Raw genomic sequence first — 13,535 nt, 5'->3', positions numbered from 1 at the left:
AAACCCAACCTGTTCAACCACAGGTAATTCCTGGTGGCCTCTGGCTGGAGAGCGCTGATAAATTCTTAATCTTACCTGCAACACTCTCCTCTCATCTCTCTGTTCATACATAGTCATCAGAACTCACTTCTTCCCAGATGCCTCCCTGGATTGGCCTTCTAGGTTTTAGATGGTTCCATTCCCTTTAGTCTCCATAACATTCGTGTTTAACTGCTACTATTAAGTTTGTATGTCAAAATACTAGCTAACACTGTGGTCTTGATTGCTCTCTGAAAAAATCCTTCTAACTCTAAAATCATATTATTCTATTGTGTTGCTTTAAAAGTTTTATGCATGGTTGTTTTACCTCTGCAGTTCTCACATATGGGCCTAAAACATATATTTTTATATACCTTCACATTCCCTTTCCAGTTATCATAGATAGATAGACAGATAGATAGATAGATAGATAGATACACACACAAAGTCCACTGCACTTAAGATCTACAGTCACGTGTCTAAGCAGTTAAAAGTTTGATCTTGGATTTGTTGGGAAATGACATGATGTCACTCATATTCTATTAGTAAGCAGTTCCATTTAGAGTATCTTCTAGTAGAGACCTTTATAGCTGGTGGGTGCTCCACATACTTACTATATTCAGTATGTGCTAGTGCTTTCTCTCCTGCCCCCCCCATCTCTGCGTGTGTGTGTGTGTGTGTGTGTGTGTGTGTGTGTGTGTGTGTATCATATTTCAGGGCAAAGTACCTGTACATATAAAGGTAAATTCAGGCCATGGCAGCTGGCAAAGGTTCCTTCCCTTCAACAGAAATCAGTGACTAAAATTAAGCCTTCCAAACATCTGACTTGCTGACGTATCTGTCCTGCATAAGGATAGAGATCCTGCACCAAGGGGACAAACCTACTGGATTATTAAATTCTCTGCTAAAGCCGGATATAATCCTGCTGGACAACTCCCTTCAGATGACCTGTACCCCGCTCACATTCTGATGACTCAAAGTTCACTCCTGATCTCCTTTCACAACCACATGCCTTGCTGACTTCCCCATTTCTATCACCCAGACTTGACATTGACCTTGTCTGCCAGGGCGGGGATGACTCCCTGAAGATCCAGAATCAGGTCTAGATTCAGACAGAACTGGGTTTCCATGACAGCAACCTCATCCCCAGTGTGGCTCCAGGAGCTCAGGCAGATCATTTAACCTTTCTAAGGCTCTAGCTCCTGGCTCAAAAGAAAAAAAATAAAAAGCCATAATATTTACCTGCCAAGGACTATAATGAAGATTATGTATCTAAGACACATGTCAAATACTCTACAAATGTTAGCTCTTTTTTTTTTTCCTAATGGTCCCTGACAACTAATAGAATCCTGTTTCCCTCTGAGGACCCACCCAATATATGTTCTTACGGCCTTACATCAGGAAGGGTATTTAAAGCAGAACAGATGGCAGAGCTCCTGTTCTCAGATCAACATTCAAACCCCGGTTGTTGTATTGATCTGCCCACCTGTTCAACTTCCTGATACCACTCCCATCCACTTCCCTTGCTACATCCCAATTCCCAAACCAAGAACCCATGTATGTCCTACTCTTGCTTTGGGATTCCTGTCCATTTTGCTGCTAAGCATGGATGTTCTCCACCTTCGCCTGGATAACCTCTATTCCATCCCCTCTGGAACTTCTGTCACTGTGGTTGCCTCTTAGAAGACTCGACCTTCAATTTAACCTCATCTACAGGATTCTGACCATGGGCTTGAGAGGTAGCATCACACGGTTTATTAAAGCACGGATATTTGTTTTGGACAGCCAGGGTTTGAAAATCCAGTGCTACCACTTAATGACCACATAACCTTGAGCAAGTTATTACGTCCCTAACTTTCAGTTTTCTCACCATGGAGGGATTTTATGAGATTTAAATCGTATAATGATTTTAAGGCATATAACACAGGATCTGGCATACAGGTAGGTCCTCAATAAATGTCAGTGCTACACATGTAAAGATTTTGACCGCCGGACTCACAGTGACCACTGGCCTCTTTTCTACATCGTCCAGTTGCCATGAACCTACCCACAATACACAGCCTTTTCACCTGCTGGCCCAGCTGATCATCCTGGTCTGGTCCCTCTTGATCCATTTCATCCCACAAATGCTCTGTCCACACAGATGCTCCTTTATCCTGACATACACCCTTACCATACTCTCATAATGTCACTAACACATGCCAATATATAATTTTATGCCTCCTAAGTGATAACTCTATTCTATGCCTGCTGCCTCCCCTTGGCCCATCTCCCACAACCTCAGTGAATTTCCATGAACAACAGTTCTGTGTTCATCACTTCACTGTCCTGTTCAAACTTTTCCTAGATTCATAGTGACCAAAGTAGGGGGTCTCCAATCCCATGATCTCTAGATGACTGGGACCTCTGATAATGAAATCACCAGGCTGGAAATAAAGCAAAAGGATATTAACTAAAAGTATATAGAAATGGATAAATGGTAGGCTCCTCATCTGGCAACCACAACCTTTCAGCAAAGTCTAGACATGGAGAGTGTTAGTTCATCACTGGATTTTGTCTTGGCTGGGAGGAAGGCCCCATTTCTGGAATTTGCATGGTCTTGGACCTCTGAGTTGCCTCCATGTGTAATCTTCACATCACTGTTTAGGGGGTCTGTCCCACAAAAGGAGAGGGCAATTCTCCTCAATAATGTTGTTTTTGATTAGCAGCAGCAGCAGCTTTAGAGAGGCACAACTGTATGTGATCATGGGGGAACTGTCCATCATGGTGCCCTTATCAGCCTCCACCCCACCACCAGCACCACATACACAGCATGGGGCACATGACCTAACATATTGCACTCTCTGGTGGATGTGGACTGATTCAGTGACCAGCAAAGCAGGGCCAATCAGAGCTCTTCCAGGAAATTTCTATGAATGGGACGTCTAAGAAATAAGACCTCTCTTTTCTATGTCTCAAACGCCCAAGAATATAGGCTGGGAACTACTGACAGTCAGCTTTCTAGTACATAGAAAGGGGCCTTGGAATGGAGCTGATCCGGAGACAAGTGGAGCTGAGAAATGGGGGGAGAGAGAAAGGACCCTGACAAAGCCGCGTGAGTCTTTGGGTTCTCACCATGAGTGAAGCAAGGTCCATCTTTGGACTTTCCAGTCACATGAGCCAATAAATCCTTTTTTGCTTAAGCTAGTGAAATATAGGCTCCTCACACAAATAATCAGATGAATCCTGACGAACTCCCTTCACCAGGAACACAGAATGGGGCGGGGCTGGGGGGAACTTGCTCACCCTTGGCGATGCACTTAATGCTTAGGGCAGAGATGAGTGTGCAGCAGGAGGGAACGTATAGACACACATCTTCACATCTTCACACCTTGCTCACATTCTTATGACTCCTATGTAATTTTACCCCCAGTGACAAAGTTTCCAGAGCACAACTTGCTACTAGAACATATCCTATTAGCAATGCAATGGTCCCCAAATCCCCACCTTTCTATGAGAATTTCCTTTTCCCATCTGCACTCAAAGCTCTTGGAAGAGTCTTATCGATGACCCTGTTATCAAATCCCCAGAATTCCTGCTGGGGAAGGTTAGGTGGGGAGGAAGCATATAGAAATAATCAGACTAAACATCAACAATAAGATTCAAGACATTTCAGGAGGTCTCGAGATCCCATAATCGCAGACTTATCTTCCAGAAGGCAACCTAAATTTTTATTCAGAAGTTTGCACCTCCACTAAAATCTGACACCAACCTTATCACTCTGTCCCATTAACACAGGGTTTCCAAAGCACGTTCTAACTTCTCCCATCTCTACAATTCTGCAGAAAAGCAATGAGGTGCACTGGTGCAAGCATGCTTTGCAGTATTAGTCCTGGCCTCGGCACCTTTACGCTCTAATTACCTCCTGGGGATGTTGTGAAAAATCAATTGCCATTATTTGCAAAAACTCATGAAAAGCCATCTAAGCAACTAAGCCAACTAAGCAAAAGTTGGTATTTATTATTTTATTACATATTATAAATAACAAAGATAATCAATGATGGGCCAGATGCCAGGTGCCCCTTTACCTTGTATTAGCATCATTATTACCCCTTCCCTGTGCCCAGCGTGGTCTCCAGCTTGTCCTCCCCTGACCCAAACTCTACTCACTGCACCCTTCGCACACTACATTCTGATTTCTCCCTCTCAATTCCACCGGAACCCATCATACAGCATTTTAAAAAGAGGACAGAAGATCATGGTCCAAAGCCCTTGATCTGTGGATAAGGGAATGTGGGGACGAGGGCACACACAGAAACCCAGAAAGGCCAAGGAACATATCCATGGCCACGTATTCAGCAGCCTGGTCAGGACGACAACTTGGGTTTTCCAACTCCCCATCCAGGGTTCTTTGCAACCCACCGCACTGCTCCCAGTATGCACCAGACCCCCGGTACTCAAGGACCATCCCAGGTGCTCAGGGATCTGTGACACGCTCTCCAGCCCTCTCCTCACCCGTCTTTGGCTCCCAGAGGAGTCCATCGGCTAGTAGGACACAACAGCTGTCCCTCCATGTTCTCTGAGTGTTTGCGCACATAACAGACCTTAGCAGACAAAACCTGTCTTAAGTCCTGAAATGGAATGGATATACTTGACAAAACTACACATCATATACTCCTTAATAAAATGAGGGGTCCATCTCACTGCACAATTGTTTTTTGGTGTCTACATGTTTGTTTTTTTTCCCAAATGTGTTTTGCTTGAGGAAGACTTTCCGTGCTGTCTCCTGTTAAGGGAGAGTTAACAGTCAACAAAATTTATTTTAAAGCTGACTTCCCTTTTAGACTCTACATTGTGTTTAGTAACTAAAGTGCATTATTAGGAGGACTTATTAATTTATCTTCTACTAATTTTGCTCAAGAAATGTAAAAGGTGACATCTGCTTTTATCTTTGTTCTTATCTATTTTCCTAAACTAAATATGTATTTTTGTTTCCTTTATGCTGAGAATCTTTACGGGAATGAATGGATTTAAACAATCAGTTCAGCCTCACTCCCCCCCATGTATGAGTAGTTCTCTTCTTCTGCCAATAAGCTATTGCTGAAACCACCCAAGTCTGACTATAGCAATCTAGCCCTTGGAGCACTCAAAAGCTTCACTAAAAATTCCTCCAAGTTAAAATAACAAGTGTAGTCATCCTTCCAAACAGTGATCTTTCCTGAAAAATCCCTTCTGATTATGGGTGCCCTTGGGATGCCTCATACCTTTACCTGGACCAGACTCAGGAGCAACAGGTAAAGACTTTCTGTGCCAACCGCCTGGAAATCACACACAGAGACTTCCCAGGCAACAACTCGCTCCTTCACGGAAGGCTTTCCCAGCCTAGGATACAAAGCTAATTATAACCAGGGTTACAAATTACAGCTAAATCATCCTGTAATTATGAGCTCTCTACTAGGACTTGGTTAGAGAAAATCATTCTTAACACTTCACTATACATTTGTAAGAGTAAAAAAAAAAAAAAAAAACTCATAATATTAAATTGCTAAAACACTTCCCTATAGTTTCCACTTAAATATTATTTTGTTTAGAAGGACTCCTCTTCTTCACTTACGCTGTTTGAAAAGCAGGAAACTACAAGCAGTTGCTTCTATATAAACAGCAGAAAAACAAAGGTTTAAAAAGTTTCAAAACTGAGCCTACTTTTCACACAATGGTAATATATTCTAGAGTCAGTAGCCAAGTAACAAACTGAAGGTCATTTGATAGTAAGTATTTCTATAATGCAAGTCATGACAAACCATCATAGTGAGTAGCTTTCACAGGAGCTGGGAATATTTACGTATAAAGCCCCTCAGAAAGTGTACCTCAGAAGTTGGTTTCACTGCAAATCCAGAAGAGTTGAATATTCTTACTGACAAATAAGAATAGTTGTCGATTCCTTACATGTATTCTCTATATACAGTTGTCCACGAGTACTTCTGAAGGTCTTCAGAAGAAAGAACAAGGTGAAGAGACACTTTAGTGCAACATTTAGTTCTGAAATACACCAGGCTAAGGTGGACTGGGATGACTCCAATTAGTAAATTACATACATGTGAAGCATGTGACTTCCTGGCATTACCAGTGCCTGGTACTGAATAATGAATCCTTTTTTTTTTTTTTTTTTTTTTTTTTACAATTATCACACACATACACTTCTGAATCAAAATCTAAGGACAGTACATAGACACAGAGAGCTTGCACCTACACAACGTGAAAGGCTGGCTTGGGCAATTAATTACAGCAAAAGAATGATTACTGAAGCAAATCTTGCAAACCCCAAGCTCTTTTTCCCGAGGGCAGACCAAATGACTGCATGGGGAGAAAAGTAATGCTGAATTTGGCAAATAATTGCTTCGCCTCCCCATTTCGCCCAGGTAGATACTACCACATACTGCTTTAGGAAACCTTGACTACACTTTGCTCCTGCCAAGGACTACTATAAATTGCCGCTGTGGACGTCTTCACAGAGAATGCTGACTCTCTGGAACGGAGACAAAGGAGGGTGTAGCTCGGAGAAACCTAGCCAGGCGCTCCAAGGCTCTGGGCTACCGGAGGCTGCTGCCCCGCAAAGCTTCTCTTGCGCTCTGGGCGCCGGGGAGTCCGAAACTGATGGCGGACTTGGTTCCTTTCCCAAACTTCGGGAGACTGTGTTTACCCTAACTCTGGTGGCTGAAGCAGGGGGCGTGGGGGCGAAGAAGCGCCCCGCTAAGGCTGCTGTGGCTGCCCACCCACCTCCCCGCCGCCCGGCAGCACCCTTCCCTTCCCCCTCACCTGTCCTGAGCGCGGGGCCTCAGGGGTCCAGTCGCCTCTCGGGACTTGCAGTGCAGGAGCAGTTGGGACGTCGGGCGCCTCCGGAACCAGCGAAGGAGGCGGCGGCGGGCTCGGGGGCGTCAGCGGGAATCTCGGCAGCCGCGGTCAGCCTCGGGCTCCCTCCCCATCCCGGCAGGGCTCGGGCAGCGGACGCGGCGCGGCCACCGAGCGCGGCTGAGTCAGGCGAGGGGGCGGGCGGGGGAGGGTGGGGGGCTCCCGGGAGGGTGGGGGGCTCCCCTACCCCCGAGCCGGGGGGGCGGCGGCGGCCTCGGGGCGGGGGACGTGCCGCTGCTTGTGCCGGCCGCGGGTCGCGGGGCCGCCGGCCGCCGCCATCGAGCGCAGGAGCCTGAGCGCTCCAGCCCTCGGAGGTCACCGGGTGCGGCGCGCGACTCGCGGTTCAGGCGTCGTCGCCGCCTCCAAGAAAGACAAAAGGGACCCGGGGGCTGGGAGGGGAAAAGTTTTCTGGTAGGCTTCAGACAGATCCCCACCAAACCTCACGCTCCAAGCGCGGAAGAGGCGGGCTGGGGGGTGGGGGCTGGGGGCTGGGGGCTGGGGGCTGGGAGCTGGGGGCTGGGGCGGCGGGCGGGGCTGGCTTCCAGGCGCGTCACAGCACGATACGGACCCGGGTCCGAGCCAAGCTCGCCGCCGCCCACCACCCGTGGGAACTCCCCCCGCTCTGCTGCCCCCGCTTTCGCAGCCCGCCTCCTCCTTGATGATGCAGACAAGATCCGCTCTTCCCCCTCCCAGGTCCCCAGTCCCCCAACGGGTGACCCGGCCGCAAAGTTGCACTTCTGGAGCCGGGATTACCACAGACAAAATCTATCTGTGGGAACAAAATACCCGCTTTCAGGAGCTCTTCTCTGGGCTGGAAGGCCAGAAGGTGGAAACGGACACACCCACCCGTGGGGCGCGCCTCTTGCTGTGGTGGAGCCCCGGGTCCCAGAGCTGAGGTCGGCGCCCCGCCAGTCCTCTGGAGCAATAGGGGAGCCCTTGCGGATTCCCGGTTTTCCTGGAGCAGGCGCTACGGCCCCACGCCCCTCAGACTCTTTCCTATCAGACGCCGCCTGGGCGGGTCGGGGTCCCCCTGGCGGGCTGCTCAGGCGCTGCGCGAGCGGAGCCAAACTGCTCCCACCTGACACTGCGGAAGCCCCCTCTGTCTACACCGCCCTAGGGCGTCTAACAGGTCAGTCGCAGGTCGGCCTCCGAAGGGGCTCTGAGAGATGGCTAGGGGGTGAGGGTCATGGGCAGGAAGACTTGATAAGGGCGAACCAGATGGCTGAAAGCTTTGATGAAAGGTGCTGACGTTGAACTGCAAACATCAAAGTCAGTGAGGGGTACAGGTTACTCCTCCTTGCTCCCAAACGTCCAGTGAGTGGAGATTGCCCTATTCATAGAGTAAAACGATATGGTAATTACCTCCAATCTGGCGGTGGCAGAGTGGTGATTTTATTATATGCAGGTCAATTCAGTAAATAGAGGTTCGTGTAAAACTCTGGGTTACTAGATATTCCAGCCATGACACTGGCATGTGCTGAGCACATCAGCTGCAGCACTGGGAGTGAGGTACGCCTGTGTGCATCCTGAATATGTTTTAGGGGACGGACTAGAAAGCAAGTATGGGGTTCTCAGGAAGTATATTTGTGTATTTGACATGGGAGGAAAGGGGGAGTGTGGAGAGGGATTCCATGTAACAACTCCACATTTCGGAATTCAGACATAGCAATGAGGAGAGAGACTATAGAAACTGGAGATTTGTGGTTCAATCTTCCTGTCTTAAAGAGTTTGGAGATTTGGCACTTTTAGTAAAAATTTCACAACCAACATGTTAAAAAAAAAAACAAAAACAAAAACAAAAACTGAAAGAGTAGGCAGAGAGGTGAAGAAATAAGCCACACCAATAAACCACTTGTAGTTTCATTTTTACACCACCTGCAACCAGTAGTCTTTAGCCCACAGCCCCTTGCTTAATTCTCTTGGTTTTCTTACACATTTTTCAAGGCACCCGCCAAAGGAGTGTGATTTCACCGGGACTTTCTTCTAGTTGTAGTCTATATATTTATGAAACCACATTTTACTACAGAGCTCTTGAGAGTAGACATCTCTTGGTCATGTTCACTAGCTTTCTGGAGAATGAATATCAGGTTCATAGTGTCCATAGAACCATCAAACATGACATTGTGTGTAATACGAGTGGTGAGACATTTAAAATGGTCATCTAACCATTTTACACATTGGGTACCTGAGCCTTCCTTCCTCAAAGAGGAAGTGATAAGGGCTATGAAAGAAAAAATAATCCCATTCTTATGGCCACAGGTATTGATGATCTCTCATTCCTGAAGTTAGATTTCAGTGATTCAGCCAAAAAAGAAGCAGCAGCAGAGATGGACTACATGAGACCACCAAAAAAGAATTATTTACATTTCTTTTAAAAATAATTATTATCTGTCTCAGATAAGACTGAGATTAAATGTTTTATAAAGAGTTGTCTACAATTCAGTAGACTAAGCAACTCTCAGGATAATAGTTATAAATCCTTTCCTGGCATTGAGTGCTCAGGGCAAGCTCAGGTAAATTATTTAATCTTTGCTAATGGCCAGTGTCTCTCCATCTGGGGAAAAAAAAAAAAAAGTCCAGTAAGTATAACATGCTGATAATGGATTTTGAATTTAGCTCCATATCTGCCTTTGAAGTAATGGATGGGACTTCTCACCATCAGGCTGCATTGCACTTCACACATAATATTTTTGCCCTGTCCTTATGAGATTTGTAAATTTCCACTAGAATAAGCCCATCTTATAAGAAAGAGTGCGCAGTGGGAAGAGAGCACTCATCTCTGTAATTCAAGTTCAACTACCTACAAACACTACTAACAGAGGAACTTTGAACCTTATTTCTCCCATTCCTTAAGTAGGAACAAAGTTTTTGTGCAAATTGAATGAAACAACACATATAAGACTCTTCAAAGCTGTGACATAGATTCTCAATACATGTTTACACACACACACACACACACACACACACACACACACACACACCAAACTTGTTTTAATGTTATTTAACATAGTAAAAAAGAAGACTCTTCCTTTGGAATCAAGAATTAACTTGAGAAAATTTTTGAAATATGAAGATCTACATTTTCATTGCTGGTATACTATAAATGGAAGCCCAATGGATGGCAACAAATTTTTAGTAAATTCATTTTGAAAATATACACTGGAATAAAAAGAGCAAGTATTTTAAGTAGATCATGTAACAAGGCTAAGAAATGGAGTGTTGGAAAGTTTGTGTGATATACCCATTTTCTTTTTCCGTAAATGCAGCCCATAGCATCTCCAGACTTGAGAAGAGGTCCTCAATCAAAAAAAACCTATCTTTTTTAATCTTCAATGGAAAACAAATGCAATTGTTTGCTAGATTCTCATCTGAATTATTTCACTCCAGCTGTGAAATAGATTGATAGTCTCAAGGCCCCCAAGGTATCTCTGCTGGAAGCCATAGTTGTTGTTTCAAAGTAAGGGGTAAAAAAAGGACAAAGTCAATTAAAGAAAATGAGCTATCTGATTTTATCTTTAAAATTTGGAATTAGGCAGAAGGAATACAAGGGAAAGAAAAAGGTAGCAGAAATACATTTACAAATAAATCTTTAAGGTCATTTTTATTTCACCATGATTTTGAATACCACTCTAGCACATTTTTTTAATTTTTCTTTCTCATTATGGGCAATTGGCTGATAGTTCAGCATATTTAGCAGGAGAAAAATGCTGCTAATTTCATTAAACATGCAAGTGAGAGTACTAACTCCTCTCAAATAGAGGTTTCATAACTTTACAGCAGATACTATTACTTAAATATTTTATAAATTCTGTATTAAGCCCCTTATCCGATGATAATCTGATTAGATTATTTTTCCCTGAGGAACACTAACAGCATATAGATTCAAAATGTCTTTCTTCTAAAGTCCCAATTCTTTCCTTTGTACAGATTTGTACCAAATGTGGGGAAGGATCACTTTATGACTGCTGGCAATCCAGGAGGTACTTTCTCAAAAAAGTTTCTGACTGTGTGTTTTGTTACAAGAATCTTCTCACAGAAGATGGTAGATTTTGCTGAAATAGTGGAAAAGATGGTAATGGTAACCTACCTGTTCCACTGTCCATGGTACTGAACCATTTGGGCCTCAGTGCCTGGCTACTCAAAGTGTGGTCTGAGGATGGGAAACATTGGCATCACTGGAGGTTGTTAGAATAGCAGGATCTTGGGCTCCAGTCCAAACCTACTGAACCATACTCTGCAATTAACATCCTTAAATGATCCATCGGCTTATGAAAATTTGACAAGTGCTGCACTAGGACACAGTTCACATTATCTTGTAACTATCCTGGTGCTTTGCTTATATCACCCCTCATTTCAGTCCCTTCCTAAGGCACAGCCCAAATGCTGCCTTTTAAGCTGTGTTTTATTTGGTGACGGGAGTGTGGTATTACACAGACATCATAGCTTTGGAATCAAGCAACTAGGTTAAAATCTCAACTTGTACTGACCACTCTGAGCTTCATTGTCCTCATTCATGAAGTGTCAATCATTATAGTATGTCCTTATAATGCCATTTTAAGAATTCAATGATAATAAAATAGTATTTGTAAAGCACTTAGCCTGGCAGGTAGCAAATGTTCAACAAGTCTCTCAATCACCTTGTGAGTGTTACATCCTTTACCAAACAGGGGGGCCTTCTCAGTATCACACTCTTGGACATGGTGAAAATTTATTGTAAAACAATTTAATCTTTAATTTCTGCTCAATCAAATCACAGTACAACCACATTAAATTAGTTAACAAAGTGCGATTTTAATACCTAACAAATCTTTTGGTATTCTGTGTCTCCACCCATAATTATGACCTAGAGGAAAGAAGGATATGTTCTTTCTTGACAATTGTGTGAGACTGTTCTTATTAAGTAAAGCAAGATGACTGGTTATTTTGAATTGTAAAAATGTTTATAAATATCTGGATGCCTTAATTCTACTACCAACAAAAATCCATACACGTGTACAGCTGACATTGTAAACAGTAACCATTTACACTTATGTATAGTCTCTAATTAAGCCACAATGTTGGTTTAAAAAAATGGAATGCAGTTTAAGATCTTTTTTAAATGTTTATTTCTGAGACAGAGAGAGACAGAGCATGAGTGGGGGAGGGGCAGAGAGAGAGGGAGACACAGAATCCAAAGCAGGCTCCAGACTCTGGGCTGTCAGCACAGAGTCTGACATGGGGCTCGAACTCACAAACCGTGAGATCATGACCTGAGCTAAAGTCGGTCGCTCAACTGACTGAACCACCCAGGCGCCCCTGGAATGCAGTTTAAATTGTGCTATTTAGGATCCCTGGGAATACCCTTTCACACACTTATTTTAAAACATGAGAAAATGTTGACACATTCATTTTTCAAAAGAAATGTCAAATCTGATAATCTGTTCTGTTACAACAGTCATTTAATGAGTTTTGACACTTGGAATCAGTGCTCATTGTGCCACTGCTGATCTGAAAACACCTATAAGGTGTTTCTTCTATAAGGGAATGAGCTATAATGAACTTGAGCAGGCCAAATCTTAGGCATGATCTTCATTTCTTTAACTTATTGGAAAAAAAGGCTTTGAAATACTTGACATATCATTCCTTTTGGCTCCCTCATTTTTTACTTTATGAACACAAGTTAAGTGCCTGTCTCAGGATCATATAACTAGAGAGTGGTAAGGGCATGACTAGAACTTGGGTCATTTTATTCCTACTTCAGAGTCTATTCAATATTCACTCACATAAAACATGATTCATGTTGGGCTGCCTTAAAGTCAGCTTTAAAGTGATTGTTTGAAAGATTTTAGCATATCCCTGGAAGTAAATGCATTTCCCCAGCTTTACCACATGTCCACACCTAAGGAAACAGGCTTATAATAAAATGTGAATAGAAATTCAGTTTTAGATTGTTCATTCATTAATTCAGAAAGCATTCACATAATGTATTGGACATTATATTCATTTAAAGCCATATAAAAATGAATGAGTCAGAGCCCTTTCCCTCATATTTATTGTGGTCTGGTGTGTTTTTGAACTTTCATAAGAATACAATTGCCATATGAAAAGTGCCCTAATAGGGGTACAAAATGATATAAAGTAGGGTTGTCAGAAATCCTTTGGAGAGCTATAGCTCAAAGGAGATTTCAAAGACATGGGGAGGCCAGATCTTGGTCTTAAAAGAGGAAGAAGCTTCAAAGTGTGGACAGGGGAAACAGAATTCAAAGAAACAGAATTTCTGTGTGTGCAATTTCCAGAGGAGAAAACAGTGTGGTACATTCAGAGGAGTGTAGGTAAAGCCAATATGGCAGGAGTGTGGAAATAAGCCAGAGCTATAGAAAGGAATTTGGAGAGAGAGATAGGGACCACCTCACAGAGGGCCTTGCATTCCAGGTTAAGGAGTTCAGATTTTATCCTGGAAAAATTAGGGAACGTTAGAATATTCCTTTGGCAGAAGTGTCAGAGGTTACATGTAAGGGGTGAGAAACTCAGAAGCAGACAGGCAAAAACGTTAGAAGATTTTTGTAATAGCCCAGGTCAGGGAAGATGATGGGCTGATTTAGGACATTGGAAGTGATGATGAATTGGAAAAATTCAGAAAACACATATTT

At 43.6% G+C, this 13,535-nt stretch overlaps 1 protein-coding gene across 2 annotated transcripts in view; it reads right to left on the bottom strand.

The window, feature by feature from the left end:
* The window catches only part of TMEM200A (transmembrane protein 200A), a 73,626-nt gene extending 65,777 nt beyond the window's left edge, over positions 1 to 7,849 (bottom strand). For both annotated transcript variants that reach the window (XM_047857806.1, XM_047857807.1), the window contains exon 1: positions 6,814 to 7,849. The gene's annotated coding sequence lies outside the window, so the exon portion shown is untranslated. The remainder of the gene's footprint in view (positions 1 to 6,813) is intronic.
* Between the last annotated feature and the right edge of the window lie 5,686 nt (positions 7,850 to 13,535).

This window comes from Prionailurus viverrinus, chromosome B2 (genome assembly GCF_022837055.1).
Source record: "Prionailurus viverrinus isolate Anna chromosome B2, UM_Priviv_1.0, whole genome shotgun sequence".
Lineage (NCBI taxonomy): Eukaryota > Metazoa > Chordata > Mammalia > Carnivora > Felidae > Prionailurus > Prionailurus viverrinus.
Note: the sequence above shows the minus strand (reverse complement) of the source record. Positions and strands in the feature narration are given on the sequence as shown.